The sequence below is a fragment of the Bubalus bubalis genome, chromosome 4 (genome assembly GCF_019923935.1).
Source record: "Bubalus bubalis isolate 160015118507 breed Murrah chromosome 4, NDDB_SH_1, whole genome shotgun sequence".
Lineage (NCBI taxonomy): Eukaryota > Metazoa > Chordata > Mammalia > Artiodactyla > Bovidae > Bubalus > Bubalus bubalis.
The window spans coordinates 133,576,515-133,597,220 of NC_059160.1; the positions used below are offsets into that span (position 1 = coordinate 133,576,515).

Here is a 20,706-nt window from a genome sequence, read left to right on the forward strand (position 1 = left end):
GCAGGGGAACGGAAACAATTTTAAACAAGTGTCCCAAACTCGTTTGTTTCCTTAGGTGTCTGGATGAAAAACAATATCTTGTAGGTGCCTTGTTCTTGGCCTGACTCTGAGCGAGCTTGCGAACTCCCTAAATTTGGCCCCTTTTCAGAGTTCCTGTTTCAGATGCTCAAGCCAGAATCCCAGGAGTTATCCTTGAGCCCTCTTTCTTGCTCACCCACTACATTCCATTGGACACAAAGTATCATTGACTCTACCTGCTAAGCATCGCTGTGTCAGTTGTCGGAATGCCTGGGAAAGAAGCAGGATGGAGGCCCAGTTTAGCTCTGACACCTGTGAAAGGACACGTGTGGGGGAAAGAGACGGGTCAGGGGAGCCTTGGACTGGGATGCAGACCTGACGACGCCTCCGTTGGTAACCAGCAGTGGCTCTGGAGCAAAGGTTGCCTGTTACAGAAATCGCATTTTGAGCCGAATGGACAAGATCCCATTATGCCCCTGGGCTTTAGTCTGTCACTAGGGCTGCTGAGGGCTTCCCAGGTGGCTCAGTGGTAAAGAATCCTCCTGCCAGTTCAGGAGATGTGGGTTCAGTTCCTGGGTCAGGAAGATCCCCCAGAGAAGGAAGTGGCAACCCACTCCGGTATTCTTACCTGGGAAATCCCACGGAGAGAGGAGCCTGGTGGGCTACAGTTCATGGGGTTGCAAAGAGTCAGACACAATTGAGTGACTAACACTTCTCTTTAGGAAGAACTGGTGGTGCCGTGGCAGCTGGGTGGTCAGCTGACTGCCTCCAGCTGCAGGGCCTTAGGATTCACTTCAGCCTTTCAGCCCAGGCCACACTCTTGCCCAGCAGCCCCTTGTTGTTGTCGTTTAGTTGCTCAGTGAAGTCCCAACTCCTTGTGCCCCCTCGGACTGTAGCCCACCAGGCTCCTCTGTTCATGGGATTTCCCAGGCAAGAGTACTGGAGTGGGTAGCCATTCCCTTCTCCAGGGGATCTTCCCGACCCAGGGATCGAACCCAGGTCTCCGGCATTGCAGGCAGATTCTTTAGCATCTGGGCTACCAGTGAAGGCCAGTACTTTCTGAAAGGGAGGTCAAAACAGCGACCCCTGCCCCCAGTGGCCACCACCATAGATCAGTCTGTCCACTCCCAACTCCAGTTTCTTCTCTCACACCCAGTCAGCTGCCGTCCGCTTTCCCCTGGACTACAGTACTCCAACCACTTCTGCTGCATGCTAATCTATTCCTACACTTGATCAGGTTTGATTTTTCAGACGGTGGCTGTATCCAATAAGTACAATTTAAAAGTTGCTTCTTCTTGATAGGCTATATCTAGATAAAAGACTCTATTTAAAATGGGCTTGTATGCATCACATCAAATGACTTATCTTTGGCAGAATTATGGCTTATTTGCTACCACCTTTTATGTAACTTGTAAACCAAAAAAACAGTCACCAGAGGTGTTACATACAAAAATACCAAAAGGTGGCAACTCGGAGATATTTTCAATAAATTGCCTTTGATGTGACTTTTATACTACCTGAAATATTAAAATTGCAAAGTCTTATTTAACAAGGATTTTTCTTTTTGTTAATTTTTCTACTAGAAAATAGCTGTTATGATATAGGGAATGGGATTTTTTTCTTTTATTGTTAGGTGATTCCATATGAGAATTTTTTAATGAATGCTCTAGTATTTCTAACCTAAAGCCTTTGAGCCTCACAATCCCTGTATAAGGGTTGGATGACCAACAGTACACAAACTGGAGTTTAGTCCTATTGTATCAGAATTTCAAGATAATTTCCTTTCCATAAAAGGCTTTGAGTACATCTACGCTGATGATCAGATCACTTGGCCTCAAGGTCTGGAGAGAAATGCCTAGTGGGTGACTTTTTTCCCCCTGATGTTCCCTCTTTGTATTCTCTAGTCCTCCTTTAGGATTAGCCTCTGATGGTGTAAATAGTGATCTTACCTGTCACACCTTTATTGTAAACCCTTAGGCTGAGTTCTGGGTGGGGCCCCCGAGTGTGCTGTCAGAAATTCTGTGAGCATTTTCTCCTCCCTTCCTGGCTCACACTGGATCCCAGAGTTGGAGAGCAGACTCTGAGAGGGGGTTTCCTGTAAGAGACATTTGTCAGGGAATGCCTTGGCCCTTGAGATCAACCCATGTGGCAGGGAGGGGTGGAGAAGAAGGCCTGGCTGTGTGCAGGGAGGAGGGGCTGCTGTGCAGGGCTCACAGCAGGCCCCCGCCGTCGCTGGAAGCTTTGGAGTCGTGAGGCCCTTCAGAACTGTCCCGGGTTGGGTCAGAGGGCCAGGCTTCTAGATCATGGGTTGGATAGTCCCTTCATGACACGGGAAGGAGGTGTGACCAGGGAGGGGCATTTTCTTCAGCAGAGGGACAGAGCAGGCTGACCCCTCCCAGCGCCTGAGGGTGTGAGTCCTTTGATCCCACAGGGAGATCTTCTTGGTTCCCCACATGGGCTCCTCTCCAGCCCTGTGTGACTTGTCCCTGAAGCCTCTGGACCTGCTTGCCTGTTGTTGATGCCGAAATTTGGTCTGTCTTCACCGGTACCGAATTGAACCTTGGAGAGAGTTTTGGGTGAAGTAGAAAAGAATAGCTTTATTGCTTTGCCAGGCAAAGGGAGCCACAGAGGGTTAATGCCCTCAAAGCTGAATGTCCCAACCCAGGTGCATTTGGGAAGGAACTAAGGAACAGGGTGCATGCAGTCCTTAAATCTAGAGATCTTCTGGCATCCGACGGTCCCGTGATCTGTGGTTCTCAAGGTTATTGAACTGTGACCTTCTCTCTGAACATCTTCCATTTGGTGGGGGTTTTAGTTCTGCAGAAGAGCTCGATACTGTTCTGTGTTTCCCTTGAGGGGGAACCAGGACCCTGCCCCAAGGCTACACATTGTTTCTTAGGGCTCCTCCATTGTCTCTTCATCCCTCTTCTCCCCAATTAGCAACTGTTTGAGCCTTCCCTTTGGAACTCAGGGAATGGGACACAGAAAGGCTTTTATGCCCAGGAGCCCCTCAGGGTCCTGCCTGCTCAGATGTTACTTCTCTTACTTGGAAACTTGTTTGCTGTTTTCCCCTACTTTGCTTGTTTCCTCTTCAAGCCTTATTTTACACAAAAGCCACAGCACCCTATATTTCTCTTCCTTTATAGTGTTCATCTCACTCGTCATTGTTTGTTTACTCTATCTTATCCAAGAGGCGCAGCTCACTGCATCCCTGAAGGTGGAATATGGTACATGCCAGGCATTTAACAAATAGGGGTTGACTCAGTAAAATGAGAGAGAGTGTTAAAATGTTTTTAAAATTATTTTGCTTATCAAATATTTCTTCTTTCATAAATAATATGCAGAATTCTGTGATTACAATTCATACTTGATTTATTCATTACTTTAGCCAATGTAGCATCTTCTTTTTTCTTCTGGTCTTATTCTTGTGAAAAATCAAGTACCAAATAATTCATGTGCATCATCACAGAGGTGAAAACATCGGTCAGTTTGAAACATTTATGAATGACTAAGTATCCATAAAATTTAAGAAAGACTACAATGCTGTCTTCCTAGTGGATGTGTCTGTCATTTATTGTTGCATTTTCAGAAAGTATAAATAAGCAAACACATTTTATAATTATCTCCATTCCAATTAAAGAAAGACTGTGTGTGAAGATAAATATGTATTTGCAAAGTAGTTGTAATCAAGGTCTGTGTTATGATATTTGAGTTTTGTGTTCATGGAAGACTCGCAATACTCTTTATGATCACCCAGTACTTGACAAAAAAGAAGTGAGCCAAGTAGTTTGAGGGAACTGTAAGTCTAAATCGTTTGTCATGTTCAGTCAAAATGAGAAATATCAATTTGATCAGAGAAATAAAAATAGAGCTGGATTTACAAAACCTTGGTTTAATATTTTCTAGACTTTATTTCCAGCAATTCTTACATGAACTGCAAGATGTCTGTCCTCTTGTTTGTTTGGTAAACTTTAGCTTAAAAAACTCCTTTGATTTAGACTAGATTTTTCTTAAATTGAGTTTACTGTTCTGTCAAATTATAAAAATATTTATATATAATTTTCTAAGGAAATTTTAAAGTTGCTCACATTATGAGGCCATAAAAATACTTTTGATAACTTCATCTAGCTGTCTGGCCATCAGTATATGTCTTAGATGAAAGCCCCCTGATTACAGAAGGGTGCCCCTTTGAAGTGAGCAAGTCCATGGTTATTTCCTCACAGAGAAGTTACCCAGTTGACACAACTTTAGGTTCTGTATCATAGCTTATAGAATGTGTGCATGTGCCAGGGAGTCATAGAGTCTGGGTTTGAGTCTTCACTGGATAATATCTAGGTGGGTTCCCTTCATCTTTTTGACCAACTTCCTTATCTAAAACATTGGAATAATGACTCTTACTTCATGGAGTAGCGGCAGGAGTTCTATGCACGAGCCTGCAGGGACTGCCCTGAGGAGCCGGCATGAAGCCCTCAGCAAATGGTAGAGACTGTTATGGGGACCGATCTCAGTTGTGTCTGACTATCTGAGACCCCATGGACTGTAGCTCTCCAGGCTCCTCTGTCTGTGGGATTTCCCAGGCAAGAATACTGGAGGGGGTAGCCATTCCCTTCTCCAGGGGATCTTCCTGACCCAGGGATCAAACCTGTGTCTCCTGCATTGCAGGTGGATTCTTTACCATCGGAACCACCTGGGAAACCCATATTATGACTAGTGCCTGGAAGTGGCATATGTTTTTATTTCCCAATTTCAAAGTTGATTTTGAAATGAAAGTTTATTTCCCCATTGAATTCTTAAAGTTTTACACATGTATGAAGAAAAGACTGTTACAACTTAGAAATTATATTTTGGAAATTTAGGAGAGCCTTAAAATTTTTTGGCTGTTCCCTGAAACTCCTTTGACATTTAAAAATTGTCAAGACACCAGCAGGTATTTCAAAATGAGATCAGGCCTGATTCATTTGGATGAATATGATGGTTTCTGAATTTATTTAATTATGTCAAGGCTCTTTGTTCCCAGAATTTCCCTTGGATCTTATGTATATATAATTAAGAAAAAGTATGGAGTGCCTAGGATTTTGGTGGAAGAAACTCATTAGGAATTAATAATTTTAAGATCACTATTTATGTCTTTCGCTTTTGTTGTTGAGTATAAGTAGCTCGCTAGGACAGAGTTGAGAACAAAGTGCCGTGGGAGTCCACAGGAGGAGTGACTAACTCATTCTGGAAGACCTCATAGAAGAAGTGACATTTGGGTTGGCTTTTAAGGATGAATTGTTTGCCAGATGGAGATTGGGATGGGTGTGGGTGGTTTTCAGAGACCAAGGGAGTGATACGTGAAAAGGCACAGCCCTGAAAGCACACGTATTTCATTAACAGTAAAAAAAAAAAAAATAATAATAATAATCTGCTGGGAGCATAGGACATGACAATATGAAAGCTGCCTCCAGGCCTGTGTAAGAGAGGCCAATGGGGAATGGTGTGTTGAGATATTGGAAGAGGATTGGGGCCAAATCCAGAAGGGTGTATATCCTAAGGAATGTGTTCTTTACCTGAAAGGCAGTTGCTCACATCTGTATTTTAGAGAGGTTTCTGGGTTGACCCAGGAGGGGAGAGAATAGCTGAGATCTTGGAAGGTGTTGACCATAGTCTAGATGGGAGATGAGATGTGGTGACAGAGGTCGGAACCAAAGAAGTTAAGAGTGGATACTTAGGTGATAGAATTGATTTGCAGAAGGAGAAAGAATTTTAATTAATGTGTATGGGATATGTATGATATTACATGAGCTTTAATCTCATATTGAAACCTTTTTCTTAAAGCACAGACACAGGAGTCTTATTCTCTAAGGTATATAGAGTTCCTTTCACAATAGGGAATGTTTTCTTTTTCTGGCCTCTGACTCCTTAAAAGAAAATGCATCCTACTGGCATCTATGTTGCTGCAAATGGCCTCATCCCGTTCTTTTTCATGACTGAGTAGTATTCCGTTATGCATATGCACCACATCTTCTTTACCATTTATTTGTCATTGGATCTTTAGGTTGTTGTCATGTTTTAGCTGTCGTGAATAGTGCTGCTGGGGAGGGGAGGACTGGGAGTTTGGGATTAGCAGATGCAAACTGTCATATATAGATAGGATGGATAAACAGCAAGGTCCTACTGTATGGTGGGGAACTATATCCAGTCTCCTGTGAGAAACCATAATGGAAAAGAGGATGAAAAAAGAATGTCTATATGTAACTGAGTTATGTTGTTGTACAGAAGTGATTGGCTGTATTATACTTCAGTCACTTTCATGCACACACGCATGTGCGTGCACGCACACACATGAAATGATTAGCTATATTATACTTTAGTCATGGGCACGTGTGTGTGCACATGCACACACACATGTGCATACACACACACATGAAAACCTGTCCTGTTTAGTCCCACCCTGGGCAGAAACTGCCCTGAGCAGTATTCTGGACCCAAATGAAAGGCTAGTGGGGAGAGGGTGGGCACACACCGGGGAGCCCCCAGACACCCTAGGAACTGGTGGGACAGGTAAGAGGGATGCAGTATAGAGTGAAACCCCAGAAGACAGCTGTGTTTCCACACACACAGCCATGGAGTCAACCCCATAAAATAGATTAGTATTTCACAGCTAATTTTTTTTTTAAGAAGAAGAAATATCAGTGCATTCCTTAAAAATAAGCCAAGTAAGTTTGGGAAAGAGTAATTAAACAAAATGAAATAGTTTTTGCTGTCATTTTTTAATTTCCCATCACCTTGAATCTGATAGCATGTTTTGTGAATTCCAAGAGAACAATAATAGGATAATAGAAATCTATCTCAAAACCTACTTATTTATTTTTAAAAAATCTTACGTGACTCATAGTCTCACTGAGAGTTAATAAGATTAAATGTGTTTTCCAAGGGTTTTATAGTTAATAAGAAGTCCTGATATTTAAATCCATGCTGTTTGTTTTACATGATATTGTTTCCCTATTGAAATTGTTGAATTTAGGATTTGAGGCTGAGAAGCAAGTCAGCGCTGACTCAGTGGCTTCTGGTTTGAGTGACAGCAGTTACTGGCACTTTTAACTGGAACAGGAAATATGAGTGAAGGAGTAGTTTTGTTTTTATTTTGTATGTGTGGGAATGGAATGGATCATGATTTAAGCTTTGGACTTGTTACATTTGAAGTAGTTGGTGGAGATGTCTGGTAAGCAGTTGTAATACAAGAAAAATGAAAGACATATTTTTGGACTTGACAGAACTGTAACTTTTTCTGTTATAAAATGAGCCATTAAAGTTTGGATATTCAGTGTTACTCTGGCCTTAAATAAAAGTTTCGAAGTTAATGTCCCAAGTGGCCAAGGTAGTCACTTTGAAAACTTCTAATTTTTTCTTTCTAGATGCAATGCCCAAGTATCATACTTCATTTTGTGTATATGTATTTTGTCAGAAAGGTGTCTGGAAAAAAATGTAGGAGAAAAACATCTTTAATCACTATCTTTAGAGAGAATTGTGGTACATCTAGCTCCTATGGAGTGTTTTAAGGATTTTCTGACACTAGTGAGTGTCGCCACATGAATAAATTATATCTCACTGGTGTTTTCAAGAGTTGTTCATCTCTGCCATGAGGTTACCTGTATGATTTTTTTTTTTTTTAATTTCTGTCTCATACAGCTCTTGCATGACCTGCTTAAAGGTGTTAGTAGGTGCTGGTTGTTATCAATATTCCTTAATTTTCTATGGTCCCTTCTATTGTTGTTGTCCAAGTAACTGGAGAACTAGCTATTAGACCACAAAATATAACCCCCTTCCTAAGTGGTCAGTGTCAGGGAGAAGTGAAGTAGACCCTGAATACTCTGGAAGGCAAAACGTTAATATCAAATAAGCAATATAAATAAGATAGTTACATCAATTCAGAAGGCACTTTTGGGGATTTTCCTGGTGGTCCAGTGGTTAAGATTCTGCACTCCCAATGCAGGGGACCTAGGTTCAATCCCTGGGCAGGGAACTAGACCCCACCTGCTGCAACTAAGAGGTCAGATGCCGAAACTAGAAAAGAAAAAAAAAAAGACCCCACATGCCATAACTGAAGATCCTGCATGACCCAACAAAGACTTTAGATCCTGCGTGCTACAAATAGTACCCAGTGCCACCAAATAAAGAAAGAAATATTGAAAAGCACAGGCGCTTCTGCTGGGTGGGGATTGGTCATGGTTTTTCTTTAGTTTTTATTGGAGGATAATTGCTTTACAATATTGTGCTGGACATGAGTTTGGGTAGACTCTGTGAGTTGGTGATGGACAGGGAGGCCTGGCGTGCTGCGATTCATGGGGTCGCAAAGAGTCGGACACGACTGAGCGACTGAACTGAACTGAACTGATTGTGCTGGTTTCTGCCATACGTGAACATGAATCAGCCACAGCCATATGTCCCCTCCCTCTTGAATCTCCCACCGCACCCCACCGCTCTAGGCTGTCAAAGAGCACAGGGTTGAGTTCCCTGCGTCACACAGCAAAATCCCACTGGGAATCTGTTTTACAATGACAGTGTATATGTTTTCATGCTACTCTTTTAATTCGTCTCACATTCTCTCCAACATTTTTGTAGATGTTTTATGATGGTCATTCTTACTGGTATGAGGTGATAGCTTATTGTAGTTGTGATTTGCATTTCTCTAATAATGAGTGATGTTGAACATCTTTTCATGTGTTTTTGACCATCTTGTATGTCTTCTTTGAAGAAATGTCTCTTTAGGTCTTCTGCCCATTTTTTGATATGGGTTGTTTGTTTTTCTGGTATTGAGCTGCATGAGCTGTCTGTATATTTTGGAGATCAATCCTTTGTCAGTTGTTTTGTTTGCAGTTATTTTCTCCCATTTTGAGGGTTGTCTTTTAATCTTGTTTATTGTTTCCTTTGATATGCAAAAACTTTTAAGTTTAATTAAGTCCCATTTGTTAATTCCCCCCCCCCCCCATTACTGTAGGAGGTGGATCAAAGAGGATCTTGCTGCGATGTATGTCAGAGTGTACTGCCTATGTTTTCCTCTAAGAGCTTTATCATTTCTGGCCTTACATTTATATCTTTAATCCATTTTGAGTTTATTTTTGTGTATGGTGTTAGAAAGTGTTCTAGTTTCATTCTTTTGCATGTAGCTCTCCAGTTTTCCCAGCACTACTTATTGAAGAGGCTGTCTTTTCTCTATTGTATATTCTTCCCTCCTTTGTAAAGATAAAGTGCCCATAGGTGCATGGGTTTATCTCTGGGCTTTCAGCTTGTTCCATTTTTCTGTATTTCTGTTTTTGTGCCAATGTCATGCTGTCTTAATGACTGTAGCTTTGTAGTATAGTCTGAAGTCAGGAAGATTGATCCATCTAGCTACATTCTTCTTTCTCAAAATTGCTTTGGCTATTTGAGGTCTTTTGTATTTCCATACAAATTGTGATTTTTTTTTGTTGTTGTTATAGTTCTTTGAAAAATAGCATTGGTAGTTTAATAGGGATTGCATTGAATCTGTAGATTACTTTGGGTAGTATAATCATTTTCACAATATTCTTCCAATCCAAGAACATGATGTATGTCTCCATCTGTTTGTGTCATCTTTGATTTCTTTCATCAGGGTCTTTATAATTTTCTGCATACAGGGCTTTTGTCCCTTTAGGTAGTTTTATCCCTAGGTATTTTATTCTTTTTGTTGCAATGGTGAATTGGATTGTTTCCTTAACTTTCTGAATTTTAATCATTAATGTATATAAATGTAAGGGATTTCTGTGTGTTGGTCATGGTTTTATAGATCATTTTACTCCCTGTAGGACAAAGGCTCAGAGAGTGTTCAGGTGGTGGGTATAGCGAGGGAAGGTCAGAAGGACACACAGCATGTGTATGGAATGACCAGCAGGCAGATTTGGCTGGAATGCAGAGTTCATGGAATAGAGTAGTTAGAGACAGGCTTCAAATAAGGTTGCTTGGAATCAAGCTGAGGAGGACTTTGTAATATCTGATTTCTTAGGAAAATGCAGTCTCCCGGTCTCTTAGTAGGAGCCTGGCTATGATGCTTCTGTGGGCTGGAGTTTGACTATCAGGCCAGCTGATATCATGGCGCACACAGGCTTCCAACTAACTGGAAATCAAGGCCTCTCCCCTTTTCCCCACTTGCATTTTCATTTCTCTGATGCCTTTTGATTTTGGGCAAAATTATCTGTTATTTTGATGGTGATTTGTGGGTGAGCTTTAAGGAAAAGATGAAGTTAGATGGATTTCTTTTAAAATACCAACAGAAATAAAAAAGGAGACCTCATCAGTGAAATTACATGCCAAACTTCTTAGCTGTGGTCTTATCATGTTAGCTTTAGTGCAGGCTCACGATGTGTGTGTGTGTGTGTGTGTGTGTGTGTGTGTGTGTGTACTTTAGTTGCCATGACGACTTGCTAGGCAGCAGTATCCCCCCACTTGGTATGCTCTAGCATCAGAATTTTTCATAGAAAGGAAATTTAAGACTTTTCAAAGAGTGAAGTCAGGACTTTTTTTTTTTTTTTTTAAAAGCAGATGGATTGTACATTAAAAAAAAAATGGTCGCTACAGTTTTGATTTCCAAGTTGTAAGTGAAGCCAGACCTGAAGGCAGTGTTCCAAGGGGTTTGAAATTCTGGCATTTAAATGGTTTCTCCTAGATGGTCCCCATGACAACAAAACTCCATGCAGGTACTGAGTATCATCTTTGCTATAAAATATTCATACCACAAAAATGCCTTCGATTTTCAATGCTGCCTAATAAACTAAGGCAGGAGAATTTAGCTAGTTCAAGGTGTTATATGGGCAAATATTTCAAAATCTTTTTTGTTAAGAGCTTAATAAAATTACAATTATAAGCAATCTGTTAAAAAATTGAATGATGTTAAATTTGTATTTTGTCCACTTAAAAACAAGTAAATATTATTTCAGTTGTCAGTTGGGAAAAATACTGTTTTATGATTGAAAATTTTAAATTTCTTAAGCATAGAAAATGAATGTTTTAATAATGGTGATTTTATAGTGTAATAAATAGTCTCTCAGTGTTCTGGCATATACCTTCTCCCACTAATTTTTCTGCCAAAGATAAATTTCATTTTCAAGTTAATAACTGATGAGGCTATATATTTATTAAAAGATGTAATTGAATACTAGTTTTAATGTTTATATCAGTAGCCATTGTGTGCTTTTTGAAGCTTTGTGAAGGGTTTTAAACTGTTACTCAGGTATAATGAATGAAGTGCCATTTTTAGGAATAAGTTGTTTATTCATTTACCAGTATCACTTGAATTTTAAAAGGATCACTTTTTTTCTAAAAGTGACAGTTATTTTTCCTGTATTTGTTTATTGTTAAACATTCTATTTTATTTATTGACCATTGTGGGGAAAGCAATGAAATCTTTAGTTCGCATCTATATCTTTATCTCGGGTAAGAAACTGTTCGCTATGGCCTGCTTCGTCAAATCCAGATGTTTCTGCCTGGTGCTCATTACAGTGTCCCCTTCTGGACCACAGTTCAGGATAAGGATGTAGGGAGTCATGGCAAAGACACTGGGAGCTGGAGGACCCTTGAAGGGGAACAGGGGTAACTTCCTAAGAACCGAACCATGGGAAGGAAGTTAATTACAGCAGATGGAGGGGATGGGTGGTCTGGAAGAAATGAGAAAGCTGGACTCATCTTGAGAGATCTTATAAGGGTGTTCTTGTTTGGTCTCTTTCCACAGATTCAGTCAGGCCTTAAATTAGATTTTCTCTTGTCTCCTGTTATGACCTATTCTAATATATCCACGTTCCTGATTATTGTAACAACGCACTTCACTTCCTTGGATGACCACATTGATAACTCTAGTCTTCCAGTGACTCTTCATCATAAAACTTTACATTTTAGCCACAGGATGTGCTTGTCCATGAGGTGTTCCCTGCACCCTCGTATCTTTCACAGCATTAACTATTGGCTGGCAGTGTGGTTGCTAGAGCCTGCTTACCTGGGCTGGAATTCTGTCCCTGCTCTGTGACCCCGGGAAGGTCATTAACTTCTCTTGTCTTAGCATCTTCCTCTGTGAAATGGGAACAATGATGGTACCTGATTCATACAATTATGTAAGAATTGATATATTAGGGACATCCCTGGTGGTCCACTGGTTAAGATTCCGCCCTTCTTCTGCAGGGGATGCGAATTCGATCCCTGGTTGGGGAACTAAGATCCCATATGCCCCAATATGTGGCCAAAAAAAAAAAAAAAAAAAAGAATTGCTATATCATAATTGTCTAATGTGTTAGTTTTCTATTGCTGCTGTATCATGTCACCACAAACCAAGTGGCTTAAAACAACACAAATTTTGTCATCTTATGGTTTTATAGGTCACATTTCCCTCATGGGCCTCACTGGGCTAAAATCATGGTGTTGGCAGAACTGCATTCCCTAGTGGAGTCTTTAGAGGAGAATTCATTTTCTTGCCTTTTCTGGTTCCAAAAGGCCACCTATATTTCTTGACTTATAACCCCACTCGTCCACCCTTAAAGCCTTTTTTTCCCCTGTAGTCAACATCTCCCTCTGACTGTCCCCATCTGCTTCCCTCTAAAGGACCTGTGGTTATATTGAGCCCATTTAGATAATCCAAGATAATCTCCTTATTTACAAAAGTATTTTTATTATTTATTTAATTAGCTGCTCCGGGTCTTAATTATGGCCTGTGAGATCTTTAGTTGCAGAATGTGAACTCTCAGTTGCAGCATGTAAGATCTACTTCCCTGACCAGGGTCCAAACCCGGGCCCCCTGCACTGGAAGTGCAGAGTTGTAGCCACTGGACCACTAGGGAAGTCCTGATCTCCCTGTTTGTAAAATCCGGCGAATAACAACCTTGATTCCATCTGCAGCCTTAAGTCTCCTTTGCCATGTAACCTAATGTCTTCACAGGATCCAGGGAGTTAGGAGATGGAAGGAAACCTCTAGTATGGAGTGGATGATAATTCTTTCCCTTTTCACCTCATGATATCCTAGTGTTTGAGTAGATGTTTATGTTTTTCCACAATTCTTTTCTATTTTGGGGCAGGTATGTTACCCCAGGCAGAAGAGAGGGACCAAAGAAAGAGAGAAAAGTGGGAAGGATTATGTGACGATGCTGTCTTTTTTGCATCTACATGGACTAGAGCTAATTCCTTTGTCCTGTGTTTATAACTATTCGAATCGACCTTCCCCTTTGGTTAGTGCCTCTGAAAGGTTTCCTGACAGCAGTGAAGAAGGCAGCATTTAATTCATTCATCCACGAGAGGTTGTTTTACTACTGAAACTTATTCTTTTTTTGCTTATATCCATAAAATGTGACCTAATTACATCAAATATTATGATTTAGAGTGGGCAGAGACTCAAAACAATGAAATAAAATGGATCAACATTTGTGAGGTGGCTCACAGTTTATAAATGTTTTCATAAAAATTATTTTATGAACCCTGTCAGCATTTTGAGAACTAAAACAGCTCAAATCTTTTAGATAACAAAGTCATCCCTAGAGATCTGCCTGCCAAAGAGGACAGGGTAAGAAAAGCATCTACCTTCTTCCTCTTTAAAATTTTTATTGGAGTATAGTTGCTTTATAGTGTGGTGTTAGTGTCTGCTGTACAGGAAAGTGAATAAGCTATGTGTATACACCTATCCGCTCTTTTTTTTTGGATTTGCTTCCCGTTTAGGTCACCGCAGAGCATGGAGTAGAGTTCCCTGTGCTACACAGTGGGTTCCCATTAGTTATTAATTTTATACATAGTAACAATAGTGTGTCTATGTCAATCCCAATCCTGTCTTCTTCCTTGATTAAAACTTGGAGGTAGGATTAGTGGAAAGAGGGAAAGATGGATGAGTGGGTAAGTTCCCATTTCTATAGCCCCAGAAACCGGAGGAGACATTGTTTGTACCTGTGTTTCTATGTCAGTCTGGTTCTCTTTGATTATTGATATAACTCAGTTTGCAGGGGAGGGATGGGAGAGAGAGGGGTTCTTTTCCTTTCTTAAACCAGGCCAGGAATATATTAAGCCATTGTTTTCTAGTACAGTGTACACTGCCCAGCACACTCAGTGATTCTATTTCATAAAAAGGGGGTGGAGGGGAAAGTGTGTTCGCAGAAGTCACCAAAGAAAAAAAGCCAGCTGATATGTCAACAACAGCGAAATAATTCATTCTCTCTTCGAAAAGTGAATGCCAATAACAATAGCCATGATTCTGGCAACACAATAATGCTTCAGAGGGTGACTTTCAGCTCTTGGCTCTCTCCTTTCCCTCCATGTCCAAAGGACATTTTCCCCAGCAACAGAACCAAGTGATTTATCCTTGCTCATGTCAGCTGCTGAGGTTTGCAGGACCACACAGTATGGCTGGTGGGCCAGGTCTGTCTTCCTTTGGCTGTAATTACAAAGGAAGCACGCTTTATTTTTTTAAAGAGAAATACAAAGTGATATATTTCTTATTAAAGCCTTTTGGGATGCTGTGGAGAAGATTAACCTTATAGATTTGGGGTGCCAGAGTAAATTGTATTTAATAAAGTAATGCTCATTTTCCTACTTCTTGGCCCTGAAACTTACAAGGTCAGTGAAGTGAAGGAAGCAGGCTTTCTTTAATGTCCATCTTGGTTATACCTCTGTTTTAAAAATGTTAAAAGATACTGGAATGAACTTTATGTTAACTGGCCTCTAAGTAAATAAATAATTGACGTAAGTCTCTACAACTTATCCTAATTTTCTTAAGAGGATATAGATTTTAAGTAATAAGCATTAATGTGCTCTTTTTAAAAATAGGTATTAGAGAGCTGCTTAGCCTTTTATTTGTATCTGTTAACTTAGTCTTTAAAATATAACAGTAATAATAGTTGTTAGCTCTGTTGCTTTGGTCAGCAAACTACACGGCATAGACCACATCTGCCCTGCCTGTGCCTGCTTATGTCAATAAAGTTTTATTGGGATGCAGCCACATCCATCATTTACAAATTGTCTGTGGTTACTTTCCTGCTTCAGAGGCATAGCTGCTGCTGCTGCTGCTAAGTCGCTTCAGTCGTGTCTGACTCTGTGCGACTCTACAGACGGCAGCCCACCAGGCTCCTCTGTCCCTGGGATTCTCCAGGCAAGAATACTGGAGTGGGTTGCCATTTCCTTCTCCAATGCATGCATGCATGCTAAGTCGCTTCAGTCATGTCCGACTCTAAGAGGCATAGCTGAGTAGTTGAAATAAAGACGTTATGCCCTGCAAAGCCAAGATGTTTACTGTCTTGCCCTTTACAGAAAAAATAGTGTCAACTGTTAGACAGGTACGGTACATTATACCTTCTAGGTGATGTGGGTTCAAGAATCATCGAAGGCTGAGTCTCTAATAACTTAATATGTAGTTGGAGAAACAAGATCCCCAAATTTAAGTGATAGTTCAAGTCAAATTGAAGTTCATTTATTTGTTGATTCAAATTGAGTGCTTTTTGAGTGCCGCCTCGGAGCTGGGCATTGTTCTAAAGTAAAAGAAGTAGAAGTAATCAAAGAAGACAAAACACCCTCGTGGATCTTGCAGCCTAGTAGAGCAGGCAGATAATAAACAGACAAACATATCGTCTAACGCCTGGTATGTACTATATTTTTATGTATATTGTGGGCACACTAATGGTGTTGTTTGTCATTAGCAATAAATTGGTTAATTTTCCAAAATATTTGAATCTCCAATGAGGTTTAGATTTTTAGAAAAAAGGAGGGGACGGAGAATGAAATATTTCAGATCAATAATTCTTTCTCTGAGCTTTTTATACATGGTTCAAAATTGCATAAGGATATAACATGGCAAATAAAATATACATGTTTTGGTATGGTAGAAGAAAATTTGATTAGACAACAGGCAACCTATGTTTTAGTCCCTGTTTAGTCTCTTTTGGGCTTCCCAGGTGGCTCAGTACGTGCAAAGTCTGCCTGCAACGTGAGAGACCTGGGTTTGATCCCTGGGTTGGGAAGATCCCCTGGAGAAAGAAATGGCAACCCACTGCAGTATTCTTGCCTGGAGAACTCCATGGACAGAGGCGCCTGGTGGCTGAAGTCCATGGTGTCAAAAAGTCAGACATGACAAAGAGTCAGACATGACTGAGTGACCTAACACTTTCACTTTCTCATCTCTTTTTGGCTGAATGGCCTTTAAAAATTCCTGTGACATGTAGTGATTGTACTCTCAGTGCTTCTCAAAGTTGAGTATCAGAATCATCTGGAGGGTTTGTTAAAGCACGGATTGCTGTCCCATCCCCTGAGTTTCTGATTCAGTGGGTCTGGGGTGGGGCCTGAGAATTTCCGTTTCTCTCAAGGTTCCAGGTGAGGTCAGCTCTGCTGCTGGCCTGGGAACCACACCGAGAGAACCACCCTTCTCCATGATCATGGGAGTCCTTCCAGTTCCTCCAGTACTTTTAAATTCCCTAAAAAAGCTTTATAGCTCTTTGAACTAGACTAAGAGATCCCACTAACGGTTTGACCAAGGAAACTACTCAATATTCAGGACTGTTTTCTGAGGAATAACTTCCAAAGAAGTGAGAATTCTAAGACACTTTCTTACAGTCCCCTATATTTATGTTCATTAATCAATTTTATATTGTTTCTTTGGGAAAATTGATGAACACTCAGTTCTAAGGGTGGAGACCATGACTGTTCTGATTTTCTCTTTGTATTCCAAGTCCACAGTATGTGGTAGGTACCCTGTACTAATATGTTTAATTGATGTAAGCTTCGGAAAGGACAGAATATTTCTTAAGGTCATCTTCCTGAGTTGCTGCTGGTTTTCTGTAAAATTCCATTTAGAATTAAGGAGAATTAATTCCATTGGATGCGGAAACTCTAAACTGTTCATAGCATGTATTCTATGTCTGCAAACTCTACTGTTGTTATTTCTATAGAAATTCCCTAAAAATCTTCATTGATATTGTCTGTCTCATCTCGAGTATGAATATACACAGAAAACAGGCAAATATAAAAACCATAATAAACAAAAGTTCACCACATTTTCTGTTACCTTTAATAAAATTTACTTAATTCAGTGTAATTTAAGACATTTTGTTAAGATTTGGCTTTTGCAGAGCATCCCCCAAAGCCATAATGTGAGTAGAGTGTTTTTTTTTTTTAAAGGATGTATTCATTTCAGCCTATGTTTAGAAAATACCTACTATGGGTCTACAAAGGTAAAATTTCTACTTTAAGGCACTTTCAGACCTTTAGTTGGATAAGGCAGAGACTGCAAATTTGAATTCTAAGGAGCTAGGCACATAATACTGAAAAGTTTGGGATTTTGTGAGTTTTTTTTTTTTTTTTTAATGTTCACACAAGTGAAAAGTAAACAAAACTAAAACATGATGTGGATTGACAAAGCCTAGTTCACCAGCTGAGTTCCAGTATGAGGAAAGATCCCCTGGAGGAGGGCATGGCAACCCACTCCAATATTGTTGCCTGGAGAATCCCATGATCAGAGGAGCCTGGCAGGCTATAGTCCATTGGGGTCACAAAAGAATCAGACACAACTGAGTGCGCACACACACACACACACACAGCATGAGAAAATAGCAGGAGAGAACATGAGGGAATCCTTTGGGAAGCAGATGAAGCAGGTGTTCAGTACATCATGAACAGTTCATTCCTAACTAGCAAGACAGTAAGAATAGTAGCTACTGAGAGAGAAGCTGGGGAATGTACTTAAGATTCTATTGTGTGCAGCCCTGATGGCCAGTGGGAAAGCTTTATACTCTTCGTTAGACAACTTGAATCACTAGTCACGGACAAGTACTACTTATCTGGATTATATTTATGTCCTGCGTTACTGATTGTGTAATCCCATTGAATGTTAGAAACATATCCAGCACTCAGGAAGAAAAAAACAGTACTATTTAAATTAGGACACATACTTTCTTGTCATTTGGAATTATTATTTTAAACATACACGGCTCTTTTAGAAGTGTGTTGTCACAGGACATACGAAAATATGGACCTTTGTGTCTCAGTTTGCACAATGGAATTATACCGTCCATGATCACTACAGGACCACAGCCATTATAGCCTGTCATTTAAAAATATTTTATTGAAGTATAGTTGATTTACAATGTTGTCTTAATTTGTACTGTACAACAAAATGATTCATTTATATATATATATATTCTTTTTCATATTCTTTTACATTATGGTTTATCACAGGACACTGAACATAGTTTGCTGTGCTATACAATAAGACCTTGTTGTTTTCTGTTGGAGGTGAAAGTGTTAGTCGCTCAGTCATGTCTGACTCTTGTAACCCCATGGACTGCAGCCCACCAGGCTTCCCTGTCCATGGATTTCTCCAGGCAAGAATACTGGAGAGGGTTGCCATTCTCTTCTCCAGGGGATCTTCCCAACCCAAGGATCAAACCCAGGTCTCCTGCATTGCAGGCAGATTCTTTACCATCTGAGCCACCAGGGAGCCCTGTTATTTTATCCATAATATATATAACAGTTTAGTTTGCATTTACTGATCCCAAGCTCCCAGTCCTTCCCCCTCCCTCCTTCTCCCCTTTGTCAGCCACGGGTCTGTTCTCTGCGTCTGTGAGTCTCTTTCTGTTTCATAGATACGTTCATGTGTGTTGTATTTTAGATTCCACATACAAGTGGTATTTTTCTCTAACTTACTTTGTTTAGTATGATGATCTCTAGGGCCATCCATGTTACTGCAAATGACACTGTTTCATTCTTTTTTGTGGTTAATATTTTGTTGTGTGCATATATACCATATTTTCTGTTTCCATTCATTTGTTAAAGGACATTTAGGTGGTTTTCCCTGTCTTGGATATTGTAAAGAGTGTAGGGGAGCATGTATCCTTTCAAATTCTACTTTCATCCAGATATATAACCAGAAGTGGGATTGTGGGATCATAATGGCAACTCTATTTTTAGTTTTTTGAGGAACCTCCATATTGTTTTCCATAGTGACTGCTCCAGTTGACATTCCCACCAACAGTGTGAGAGGGTTCCATTCTGTCCATGCCCTCGTCAGCATTTATTGGGTGGTACTTCATTGTAGTTTTTCAGTCAGTTCAGTTGCTCAGTCATGTCTGATTCTTTGCGACCCCATGGACTGCAGCACCCCAGGCTTCCTTGTCCATAACCAACTTCCAGAGCTTGCTCAAACTCATGTCGATCAAGTCAGCGATGCCATCCAGCCATCTCATCCTCTGTCGTCCCCTTCTCCTCCTGCCTTTAATCTTACCTAGCATCAGGGTCTTTTCCAGTGAGTCAGTTCTTTGCATCAAGTGGCCAGAGTATTGGAGTTTCAGCTTCAGTATCAGTCCTTCCAATGAATATTCAGGATTCATTTTCTTTAGGATGGACTGGTTGGATCTCCTTGCAGTCCAAGAGACTCTCAAGAGTCTTCTCCGATACCACAGTTCAAAAGCATCAGTTCTTCGGCGCTCAGCTTTCTTTATGGTCCAACTCTCACATCCATATATGACTACTGGAAAAACCATAGCTTTGACTAGACAGACCTTTGTTGGCAAAGTAATGTCTCTGCTTTTTAATATGCTGTCTACGTTGGTCATAGCTTTTCTTCCAAGGAGCAAGTGTCTTTTATTTCATGGCTACAGTCACCATCTGCAGTGATTTCGGAGGCCCCCCGCCCCTCCAAATAAAGTCTCTCACTATTTCCCTTGTTTCCCCATCTATTTGCCATGAAGTGATGGGACCGGATGCCATGATCTTAGTTTTCTGAATGTTGAGTTTTAAGCTAGCTTTTTCACTTTCCTCTTTTACTTTCATCAGGAGGTTCTTTAGTTCTTCGCTTCTGCCATAAGGTTGGTGTCATCTGCATATCTGAGGTTATTAATATTTCTCCCGTAAATTTTGATTCCAACTTGTGCTTCATCCAGCCTGGCATTTCACATGATGTACTCTGCATATAAGTTAAAGAAGCAGGTGACAATATATAACCTTAACATACTCCTTTCCCGATTTGAACCAGTCTGTTTTTCCATGTCCGGTTCTAACTGTTGCTTCTTGACCTGCATACAGATTTCTCAGGAGGCAGGTAAGGTGGTGTGGTATTCCCATTTCTTGAAGAATTTTCAACAGTCTGTTATGATCCACACAGTCAAAGGCTTTGGCATAGTACATAAAGCAGAGGTAGATGTTTTTCTGAAATTCTCTTGCTTTTTCGATGATCCAGCGGATGTTGGCAATTTGATCTCTGCTTCCTTTGCCTTTTCTAAATCCAGCCTGAACATCTGGAAGTTCATGGTTCATGTACTGTTCAAGCCTGGCTTGGAGAATTTTAGACATTACTTTGCTAGCATGTGAGATGAGTGCAATTGTGTGGTAATTTGAACATTCTTTGGTATTACCTTTCTATGGGATTGGAATGAAAACTGACCTCTTCCAGTCCTGTGGCCACTGCTGAGTTTTCCAAATTTGCTGGCATATTGAGTGCAGCACTTTCACAGCATCATCTTTTAGGATTTGAAATAGATCAACTGGAATTCCGTTCCTCCACTACTTCACCACCACTTCAGTATTCTTGCCTTGAGAACCCCATGAACAGTATGAAAAGACAAAAAGGTATGACACTGAAAGATGAACTCCCCACGTTGGTAGCTGCCCAATATGCTAGAAGTGTGGAGAAATAACTCCAGAAAGAGTGAAGACACAGAGCCAAGGCAAAAGCAATGCCAGTTG

The 20,706-nt window shown here is 40.5% G+C and overlaps 1 protein-coding gene and 1 non-coding gene across 6 annotated transcripts in view; both read left to right on the plus strand.

Annotated features, from left to right (window-relative positions):
• Nucleotides 1–20,706, plus strand: part of BICC1 (BicC family RNA binding protein 1) — a 349,763-nt gene that overhangs the window by 223,340 nt on the left and 105,717 nt on the right. The window lies entirely within an intron of this gene.
• Nucleotides 7,951–8,023, plus strand: TRNAG-CCC. The gene has a single exon. It is a non-coding gene; the product is annotated as a tRNA-Gly (tRNA).